This window comes from Trichechus manatus, unplaced genomic scaffold (assembly GCF_000243295.1).
Source record: "Trichechus manatus latirostris isolate Lorelei unplaced genomic scaffold, TriManLat1.0 scaffold00048, whole genome shotgun sequence".
In the NCBI taxonomy this organism is placed as follows: Eukaryota; Metazoa; Chordata; class Mammalia; order Sirenia; family Trichechidae; genus Trichechus; species Trichechus manatus.
In genome coordinates this window covers 4294425-4305079 of record NW_004443984.1, presented here as the reverse complement: position 1 = coordinate 4305079, position 10655 = coordinate 4294425, and the positions used below count along the sequence as shown (strand labels likewise).

General features: G+C 38.0%; 1 protein-coding gene across 1 annotated transcript in view; it reads left to right on the top strand.

The window, feature by feature from the left end:
* The first annotated feature begins 1183 nt into the window (after positions 1-1183).
* The window catches only part of MACO1 (macoilin 1), a 63222-nt gene continuing 53750 nt past the window's right edge, over positions 1184-10655 (top strand). Inside the window, exon 1 of the mRNA XM_023732094.1 lies at positions 1184-1201. The gene's annotated coding sequence lies outside the window, so the exon portion shown is untranslated. The remainder of the gene's footprint in view (positions 1202-10655) is intronic.

Below are 10655 nucleotides of genomic sequence, written 5' to 3'. Positions count from 1 at the left end.
TGTTGTGGGGTTGTTAACCAATGTCATAAAACAATATGTGTACTACTGTTTCATGAGAAACTATTTGTTCTGTAAACCTTCACCTGAAGTACAATAAAAAAATAAATAAATAAATAAAAGAAGAATAAGAGAAAGGAAACAAGAATGGTGATGATTTTCTTTTGTATTAAAACCAAAACCAAACCCATTGCTGTTGAGACCATCCAACTCATAGCAACCCTATAGGATAGAGTAGAACTGCCCCATAGGGTTTCCAAGGCGAGGTTGGTGAGTTCAGACTGCTGACTTTTTGATTAGTAGCCAAGCCTTTAACCACTGTGCCACCAGGGCTCTGGCGACCCTGTAGTAAGGGCTAAAATTCAGTGTCACTTAAAAAACATCTGAGCTACCACAGAGCCTGACACAAAGTAGGCATTCAGTGCTCAAGAAATGTGAATGAGTGAATTAGTAAATAAATGATTATAAACTAATCCATTCCACTCATTAAGAACCTGCTATGTGCAAAACATTGTTCCGGGAATTATGGAGGATATAAGATAAGACATGAGTTTACAGCCTAGTAGGCCATAGTAATATTATCTTAAATATGTACAATGGTTTAGAGGTTCCAAAGAACTTTGAGTTCTGTTCAAGTACAGATATTTCTGTTGAACTAAATTTTGGCTTACTGTTTTAGTGGTTCACCTGACACAATAATGGCTTTATTTTGCTCTGTGCTGTTTTATGATGAAGTAGGCAGTTCCCACTAAGTGAGGGAGTATATACTACCTCAAATGAGATAGATGTGAAAGTACTTGGAAGGCATGAAAATAAGTTATTAATAAGAGAAAGTAAAATGAAAACTTCTGCTTAGGTGTTACATTTTAGAGGTCCTCAGGCTGTATGGCTGTGGTTCTCTCCCTGTGTCTGCTTTCACACACGTGCACCAGACACTCCCAACAGTAATATCTCATTACATGCAGTGATTCTCCAGGTGAGGGTGAGTTGGAGTGCTATGTAGTGTTAAAAAGCCTTAGGAGGATTCCGTGTGGTTCACCCACCTCCTGCCCTGTGTACTCCCCACCCCCTTACCCCCTGAGAATTACTGACTTTATAATAGGAAGATGAAGAGATAACCTCTGGCAAGTAGAACATGGAGGCAGAAACATTCATCTTTAAAGTCTGTTCCAGGACTCTGTAGTTAAAATTGTTACTTAAAATAGTAAGTATAATAAGAATTTTAAGTAAGGTATGTGTTTTAAACTTCAGGAAATATCTTTGTTACTGGTGGTTGAAGGAAGCACCCCTTCACTTGTGAATTTATGAATACTTCCTGTCTTCCTGTGCCGGGTTCTGCTTGCAGCGTGTTGCCTGAAGCTTAGGCAGTGCAATACTGTACCTGACTGCCACATTTTTAAAGCTTAATGCCTTTAAACTAGGACTAAGGAGTGCCCTGCTGTATATACTTTTCCCCATCTTTATACCAGCTTTCTGGCCTTTAGCTCCTTGAAAGTGACTTTGTTAAATGATCAAATTTTGTGCCCTTCTCAGCTTCCTAATTTCCTTTTTTCAGACCCTTGTCTGTAATCTGGTCTCCAGAAATTTCACTTTAGTGCCTTTTCTGCCACCTTAATGATGTTTCCTAGTTTTAAACGCCTTTGGACTATGCTTACTAAAGCCGCTGGAGGCTGGCATGACCCTTGGCTGCTTTGATTGTACATGTGTTCTCCAACTGAAACCTTAGATGCCAGTGTTGCAACCTCACAGCCTCAAAAGCGTTTTGGTAATCTTGCTCGGCTTTAACTTCAAGAATGCTGGACTCCATGTAAAAAGTGTAAGTTTAGGGAGATACTGGGGAAGGAAATGAGTATAATGGAGAAATTGAGATGTTTTCACTAACTTTCCCAATGAGGCTAAATCCTTATGTTTGTGGTTTCCACGAAATGCATTAAAGAATCTGCCACACTGGAATGTTTGCATGTAATTTTTGCTAGTAGTGTACCACCCTAAAAAAGAAAAAAAGTACTTTCCTCCAAGTTTTGTTTATGATTCTTCTTGTCTGAGCAGTCGTGGCAGTTTAGTTTTGTTAGATGTTTCAAAAATCCCTTCAAATTTCTGCTGCTGGGTTGAGGGGGAAAAGGGGGAAAATGATCCATTTCAGATTATTTGCTTAAAAGCTTCCTGTTTTATCAGTGATATTCTTTTTTTTTTTTTTTCACGTTGATTCCTCATGGCCTTTCTTGAATCTCAGTAGATTTAGAGATGAATTTTAGTGGTAGGCTTAATAACTTACTAATTATTTTCACTTTCATGCTAGTTGTTTTCCTATATATCATGGATACAATCTGTATTCCGCAAAGTACTTACATTTCCAAAGTCTTTTTCTTTGGCCATTTCTCTCAGAGCTCTCTATTGTTGTTAACGCTTAGGGTTGTGTGTGTGTGTGTGTGTGTGTGTGTGTGTGTTTTGTCATTTTCTAGGCTACCATCCAGGTGAATATTTAAAGGGATATAAGAAGATATATATCTTGTGTATTCTGGAGGGTCAGGTAGAAGTTTTACAAACAGAGTTAAGACCACAAAGTGAAATACTATAATTGAGTTACTTTCTTGTTAAACTTTAGTGTGTGTGGTCTTCAAATATACCGATTGCTTTATTTTCTGTACTTACTAGATTCAGGCATAATTATTTTATTTGGATCATTTTCAAGAATTAGGTCTAGAAGAGCAGTAAGTTGGCGGTTCAAAACAAGCTACATAAGTAAAATGGCACGTACCTACAGTAGAAACACATATCCTTTGCTTGACTTATTTTCCATTCTGGATTTCTTCAAATACCTAAGGAGTGACTGTTTCCTCCAGGTCTCTCACCTTGAAGCACATGCATCATAGCTATGGAGACTTAAAAAAAGTAATCAACTGTTAGAGAATATTCTTTGAGGCTTTATATCTTTTATTTGGCATTTAATTTAACTGACATCAAGTTGGCCTCAGCTCATCAGCCTTTCAAGGTACCTGTCATCCCCAGCCTTTGAAGCCCCTTCATAGCACTGGCCTTTATTCCTTAGTATTTTTTCTCTGCTGTCGTTAAGGACCACTGCTCACTTTGAGTCATGGTGTTGTGACAGCGAAAGTAATTTATCCCTCATCCCATCTCTTCTGATGCCTTTTATTTTTTAGATGTTTTATATTTAGTGGATTGAAATGGTACAACTAGTCCATTTTAGTGTATCTATAAGGTATACTGATGCATTTGAGCTGTTTGGGATCCATTTTTTACCTAGCACAAGGGAAGTGGCTAGAAATAATCTTGCTCTGTTTTTAAATTATAATTATTTTATTCATCTTCAAAACACTTTTAAAAACCAAATAAAATGGCTCAGTACTAAAGTCAGTACTTGCCTATCTTGTCACAAGGACACTTGAGTTCTACAGAGAACGAGTGCCATGTTCACGGCCAAAGCAAAAATTCCTATCTCAGGTGAGAGAAATACTGAGGCTCGAATCCTCTTTCTCAGATGTGTCACGAATTGTTTTCTTGTCTTTTTCTAGGCTCTGCCTCATGTTTCATTGTGCTTTTGACTTAAAAAAAAATGAGGTTCTGTCTTTTTATTTTTAAATTGCATGTTTCTCTATTACACTGACCATTCCAGGAGTGTGTATATTGTTGAAAAGCTATCTCGAGTTGTTCCACCTTTTATGCTATAGTTATTTCTGTAAAGAACATTTGACTTAAATTTTTTTCTGCAGAGCTTCAGAGTGTATTTATGAATTAAGCTGATGAATTCATAGTTTACCAGTTAAGATGCTGAGGGTTTTATTCTTTCATGAAGTATGCCTGCTCATTTTTTTAAAAGTATGATTCTTTTGGAGAATGGAAATATTATGTAACTTGAGTGTGTATGTAGGAAGCAATATCTACTGAGCACCTAACATGAAGTGAGAAAGTTCAGGGTGATGGATAAGCGTATGGACTTTGAAGCCAGATGGACTTGGGTTCGCATAATGTCTCTGACACTTACTAGTTGTGTGATCTTAAGCAAGTCATTTACCTACTTTAAGCCCAGTGAGGATAATAATATTACCTACTTTATAGAGTAAGGATAATTGAGATAAGTCACATAAAATACTTAGCATAGTGCATGATACAGATTAATCGTTCAAAAAATTGTTTGCCGTTAACTGCGATTGTTATTATGTTTTTATTTTCATTATCTTATTTAGTTCCAGTAGGGGTATTAGCTTCATTTTCACAGGTGAGGAAACCAAGGTTGCTGGAAGTTTAGTTGCTTGATAGAGAACATATCTGTCCATCTGCAACGTCCATTGTCTTTTCATTTTATCATGTTGTGCCACCTTATCCTTCTGAATGGTGTTTGTGTGTAATAACTCATCTGATTCTCTCAAGCTCTCCGCTGTATGTAGGGTAAGTGTCATTATCTTCACTGTTCCAGACGAGGCAACAGGTAGGTTGCAGAAGTGTCTTCTCCAAGGCTATTGACTTTTTTCCTTCTCAAAATGGGACTCTCTCCTCTGAAAAAAAAAAAAAATCAATATAGACATGACAACTTAATGCAAAATGTGATCCTGGATCCTGAACTAGGATTTTTTTTTTTTTTTTTTGGCTATAAAGGATATTTGTGAGATAATTAGTGAAATTTGAATAAAGTCTAGATTAGAAACAGTACTATATCAGTGTTAATTTCCTGGTTTTAATAATTATAATGTGGTTGTATAAGAGAATGTCCTTGTTTTCAGGAAATTTAGGAGTAAAGGGTCATTATGTTTGCAACTTTGAAATTGTTCAGAAAAAAAAATATGTATACCTATATAGGGAGAATGATAATACGAATTTAAGAAGATGTTTTTTCATTTGTGGAATCTGGGTGAAAGGTGTAAGGGACTTCTTTGTGCTACTGTTGCAACTTTTCTGTCAGTCTGAAATTATTTCAAAATAAAAAGTTAAAAAATCAAAGTAACACAGAGCTTGTTATAAAAAATTTAAAGCAGTATGACAATGTATAAGAATAGTGTGAAAGCCCTTAGTAGTCCTGCCCTGGGATGATCGCTGTTGTATAAAATAGGACTATAGTTCCTTCTTTTTTTTTCCTGTATAAGCAAATGTACATTTTTTTCTTTATTAACAAAAATAGGATTCTATTTTATGTAAAAGTTTCTTGGCTTTTCCCCACCACTTACTCTTCTGTCCATTTCTTTACATACAGATTTACCTTATTCTTTTTAGCAGCAACACCATGTTCCGTGTAGGATTTACACTGTTCTTTGTGGTCTCCTGACTCCTGTGTCTGTGCTATTTCTCCGGTGCCCCGTAGCCTTTTAGTTCTCTGTTCCTCAGGTTTCTTTCCTATAAAATGCCAATAACTGCCCTGCCTACTGCACAGTTTTGAGGATAAAATGAGATAATCAAAAAGCATTTGGCAAAGTTACAAGTGTTGATAGAAATGTAAAGTGTGATTTAAAAAAAAAACAACAGAACCCATTGCCGACAAGTCGATTCCGACTCATAGGGACCCTGTAGGACACAGTAGAACTGCCCATAGGGTTTCCAAGGAGTGGCTGGTGGATTAGAACTGCCGACCTTTTGGTTAGCAGCTGAATGGTTAACCACTGCGCCACCAGGGCTCCCTATGGCGTGATTAGGTAGAGGATTATTATTATTGATGATATGAACTGTAATACTTGATTCACGTCTGAAATGAATTTCTAATACCACATTAACACAATTTTTTAAGGACCTGTGGGCTTCTGTTCTCTCCTATTTTGCTACTTCAGCCCTGCCCCATCCCAAACTCCACAGACTCCATGCTGTTGAAAGTATTTTTTGGAGCAGAAATTCTAACACTTCAAAATTTCAGTTGCACTAGGTTACAGCACCTGTCCTTGATATCTTTGTAGTCTCTGTAGGCCTTTATACAAATACTATACCACATGATTCTTAAAAGCTTTCTTTAATGGTGTCCATTCTAGGTTTTTTTTTTTTTTTTAGATCTGGCATATTTCACATTGTCATTGCAGTGGCTGTGTGTATATGCATATACATATACATGAGTGTGTGTGTGTGTGTATGTGTGTGTAATTGACTCTAGAAGGGTTCTCATTGCAGTCTGCAGGATGCCTAGCATAGAAAAGAAATACGGAACAGCTTGGGTCTTCTTAGCCAGCTACCTTTTCTGGGTTTTACCCAAGGGTGATGTGGTTGCAGAAAGCGGCAGTGGTTCTAGTCTGTTTTATCTTGAGGTTCATGCACATCTTTCTGTAGCTCAGCATTTCTCAAATATTTTTGTCTCTCGACCTCTTTACACTCTTAAAAATGATTGAGAACACCAAAGAGCTTTGGTTTATATGGGTTATATCTATCAGTATTTACTGTATTAGAAATTACAACTAAAAAAAAATTAAAACATTTATTGAGTCATTTAAAAATAATAATAAATTAATTGCGTGCTAATATATAAATACTATTTTTTAATATAAGACCTGTACTTCCCAAAGTAAAAAAAAATTTAGTGAGGGGAAGTATGGTTAAATGTTTTTGCATATCTCTTTAATGTGTGGCTTTAATAGAAGACACTTTGAGAACCACTGCTGCGGTGAGCTAGAGGCAGGTGAACCAAATGGAATGGTAGTCTGGCACCAGAGCAAGGCTGATTAAATTTATTTCTTCAGAGTGAAGAACAGTTAGGGAGAATAGATTGGGAGCAGGTGCACGATAATCCTTCAGGCAGAAGATGTATTTGTTACCTTTGTCAGTGTGCTGTGTTTAGACAACCGTTCAGTCACTTGTGCATTCTCTCTCCCCCTGCCTTCATTGTAAGTGTGTGCTCTTGTCAGTCCTAAATGCTCTGGTGCATTGCAAGTCATTCCTTCAAGGTGCTGTGTTGGGCACTGAGGATAAAGCAGGGAACAAAACCGGCAGCTCCTTTGTTCTTGTGGACTCTACGTCTTCATTACGCAAAATATTATTTAATGATAATTGTAATTAAATGTTCTCATAGTACGGGATGCCATGTGAGTATATAATGTGGGGCCCAGTCTTTAGTTTGGATCAAGGAGGACTTTTGAGGATGTTCATGCTGTGTACTGAAGGATGAGTAACAATGGAAGTGCTTCTTTTAGTTTAAATTGCAGTGAGGTAGAGACCTTGTCTGTGAATTAGAACTTTAGAAAAATGGAAGAACTAACCCTGAACAGTTGGAATGTTTCCAGTTGAGGGGAGGACAGCCAATAGTTTAGAGATAAGTACTGATTATCTGATTAGAGCATTACCTTCTTTCTGAGACAGTGTGAAATTCAGTGGAAGTTCCATGACAATGAGAAGCCTGTGCTATAGATCAGTGCTTCTCAAAATTTAATGTACATACAAATGGCCTAGGGATCTGGTTAAAATGTAGACTTAGGTTAATGTAGTCTTAGATTAAACAGGTCTGGGATGGGCCCTGAAATTCTGCGTTTCGAAAAAGCTCATACATGATGCTGATGCCGCTGGTCCACGGACCACACTTAGAGTAGCAAGACTATAGATCACAAATGGCCAGTGTGAGACTTCAGCAGGAATACAAGCCAAGCAAGAGTCTAGATGAATATTCTAGAGGTTATGCCCAATTAAAAAAACCCATTGCCGTCGAGTCGATTCTGACTCATAGCAATCCTATAGGACAGAGTAGAACTGCCCCATAGTGTTTCCAAGGCTGTAATCTTTACGGAAGCAGACTGCCACATCTTTCTCCCATGAAGCAGCTGATCGGTTTGAGCAGCCAATCTTTTGGTTAGCAGCTGAGCACTTAACCACTGTACCACCAGGGCTCCCTGATGCCCGCTAGGGAGAAGTATTTGATAACAGAGAAGACAAAGCAGTTTGGTCCAGGAAGTATTGTGCTATTTAAGAAACCAAACCAACAGAGTAGCAGGGGCAGGGGTCTGGGCACCAAGCTTTCAGGGGACGTCTAGGTCAATTAGCATAACAAAGTTTTTAAAGAAGATGTTCTCCATCCCACTTTGGTGAGTGGCGTCTGGGGTCTTAAAAGCTAGAGATCAGCGATCTAAGAGGCATCAATTGGTCCCAGTCACTTGGAGTAAAGGAGAATGAAGAGCACCATGGATACAAGGGAAGTATTAGCCTAAGAGACAGAAAGGGCCACATAAACCAGAGACTTCATCAGCCTGAGACCAGAAGAACTAGATGGTGCCCTGCTACCACAATGACTGCCCTGACAGGCAACACAACAGAGTCGCTGATGGAGCAGGAGAAAAGTGGGGTGTAGAACTCAAATTCTAGTAAAAACACCAGATTTAATGGCTTAATTGAGATTGGAGGGACCCTGGAAGATGTGGCCCCCAGGCCCTCTGTTAGCCCAAAACTAAAACCATTCCCAAGGCCAACTCTTCAGACAAAGATTAGACTGGACTATGGGACATAAAATGATACTCGCGAAGAGTGTGCTGCTTAGCTCAAGTAGATATGTGAGATTAAATAAGCAGCTCTCGTCCAGAGGCGAGATGAGAAGGCGGAGAGGGTCAGGAGCTGGTTGAATGGAAATGGGAAATCCGGGGTGGAAAGGAAGAGTGTGCTGTCACAGTACAGGGAGAGCAAGTAGGGTCACAAAACTATATATAAATTTTTGTGTGAGAGACTAACTTGAATTGTAAACTTTCACTTAAAGCACAACAATAAAAAAATAAAAAGAAGGAAATATTTCCACAAGTTAAAAAAAAAAAACAACAACAACAAACCCGTTGCCGTTGAGTTGATTCTGACTTATAGCGACCCTGCAGGACAGAGTAGAACTGCCCCATAGTGTTTCCAAGGAGCAGCTGGTGGAGTCGAACTGCTGACCTTTTGATTAGCAGTGAAGCTCTTAAGCACTGAGCCACCAGGGCTCTGTCATGCTATGTACTAAATGCTAAAGGCAATCACAGTTGGCATTACAGAGAGGCCAGGAGAGCTAAGGATTGAGATAGATGGCCACTAACAGCCAGTGAAATATTCCAGAGTCATTTCTGTGGTAAGGACCAAGTGAACTAAATGGCCATTAGTCTGCTGAGGGAAAAGGTCAGCTACTGAGGATTGATGGCCACCCTGTAGTAATTATGTGGGCTCCAGAAAATGATCTAGGTGACAAGCAGCTAGAGATACTGGAAAGGAGGTGCACTTTACTTGGAAACAGAAGAATGTCCAATATTACTTCTCATTAATCATAGATGATTAATCCATAGATGGAGAGCGTTGCTAAATGGATTCAGGTAAAAAATGGTTGTAAATGGCTAGGGTAGGAATAGAATGGGGGGAAAAAAAGAATCTTACAGTTAACATTGACTTTGAAAGATAGTTAATATGACTTTGAAAGAATCACCACCGTTAAGCCTGATAATTAATCTTTTCTTTATTTCATTGGCACCCAAAATAGAAACCTATAGTACTACCAAAGGCTTTTGTCTGCCCTTGTTTCAATATATTATTATGGAAAATATCTTTTTGTTGCAATTATGCTTTAAGATTTTGTTGAAGATATTTTAAAGTTATTAGCAAATATATTTGGATCAGAGAATTAAAGTAGCATCAGATTGACTATAATGAACTGTGTGCATAAATATTTTGCTAATCATGTTTTCTTCATGATTTAAAAGAAATATTTTAAAATGTTATAATGGCTAAAACCCTAATTAATACTCTCCCCCTTTAGAATGTCATCTCTTTGGACCTAGCAAAATCTCTTGACCTTCAGAGCATGAAAGGAGAGGAATTAGTTAGGGTTACTACTTTGATAAGCATTCATTTTAGATTGCTTGTCTTCTAACCTTTGTACAGGTACCTATAGGAGGATAATAGGTATGCTTTACAGATATAAAGGGCTTAGTGAATACAGAATCAGGCAGCTGTCTTAAACTTTCTAAAACCCAGTAAAACTGAAATGACTCAATAAAATTTAAAGAGGAGTCCTAGAGTAAAATCACCTTTGTTAATTAGATAATCCCTTTTGGTTTTAGAGTCAGACCCACCTAAAACGGGAGCCTGAGGAAAGCTGAGAGTATGGCATATGTTTGTGAAAGATCAAGTTTCCTTAGATATCTGTACTTCTAAACTGTGACTCAGTAAGAACTGGTTGTTAAAGAACATCAAAGGTATGAAAGCAGTTGCTTGAAAAGAAGTGAAATACGTAAAAAGGAACCTCACATGAAGTTACTGAATTGAAACTGAACAGTCCACTATAACAAAGATGATCACTTTTGTACTTCCCTTGGTTTAAATGATTTATTAAAAAATATTCAGCATGCTGCCATTCTTTGGATAATGTGGTTAAATAATGAAACCGGAATGTTGTTGGTGGCTAGACAAGGATCCTGCCATACCTCAGGGGCATTTTGGGCAGCCTTCTCCACCTGGGGAATGGTAACAACTAGACATGACTGAGGTACCCACCACAGTCTCAGTCAGCTGCATTACAGAGACAGCCCAATGGGGAAAAGTTTTAATGAGGAAAACAGATACATTTTCATGCCATTTTGTAAATACCTTAGAAACGTTACTGAAAACCCAGAAACATAATTCTGGAAACAAGAAAATAACTTAGTTTTAAAGCCAAGCAGCTTGGAAATCTAGTGTCAAACTAGATTAGTGCTCCTAAATGCCTGCATGACTCAGTTGTTCCTTCTAATAAA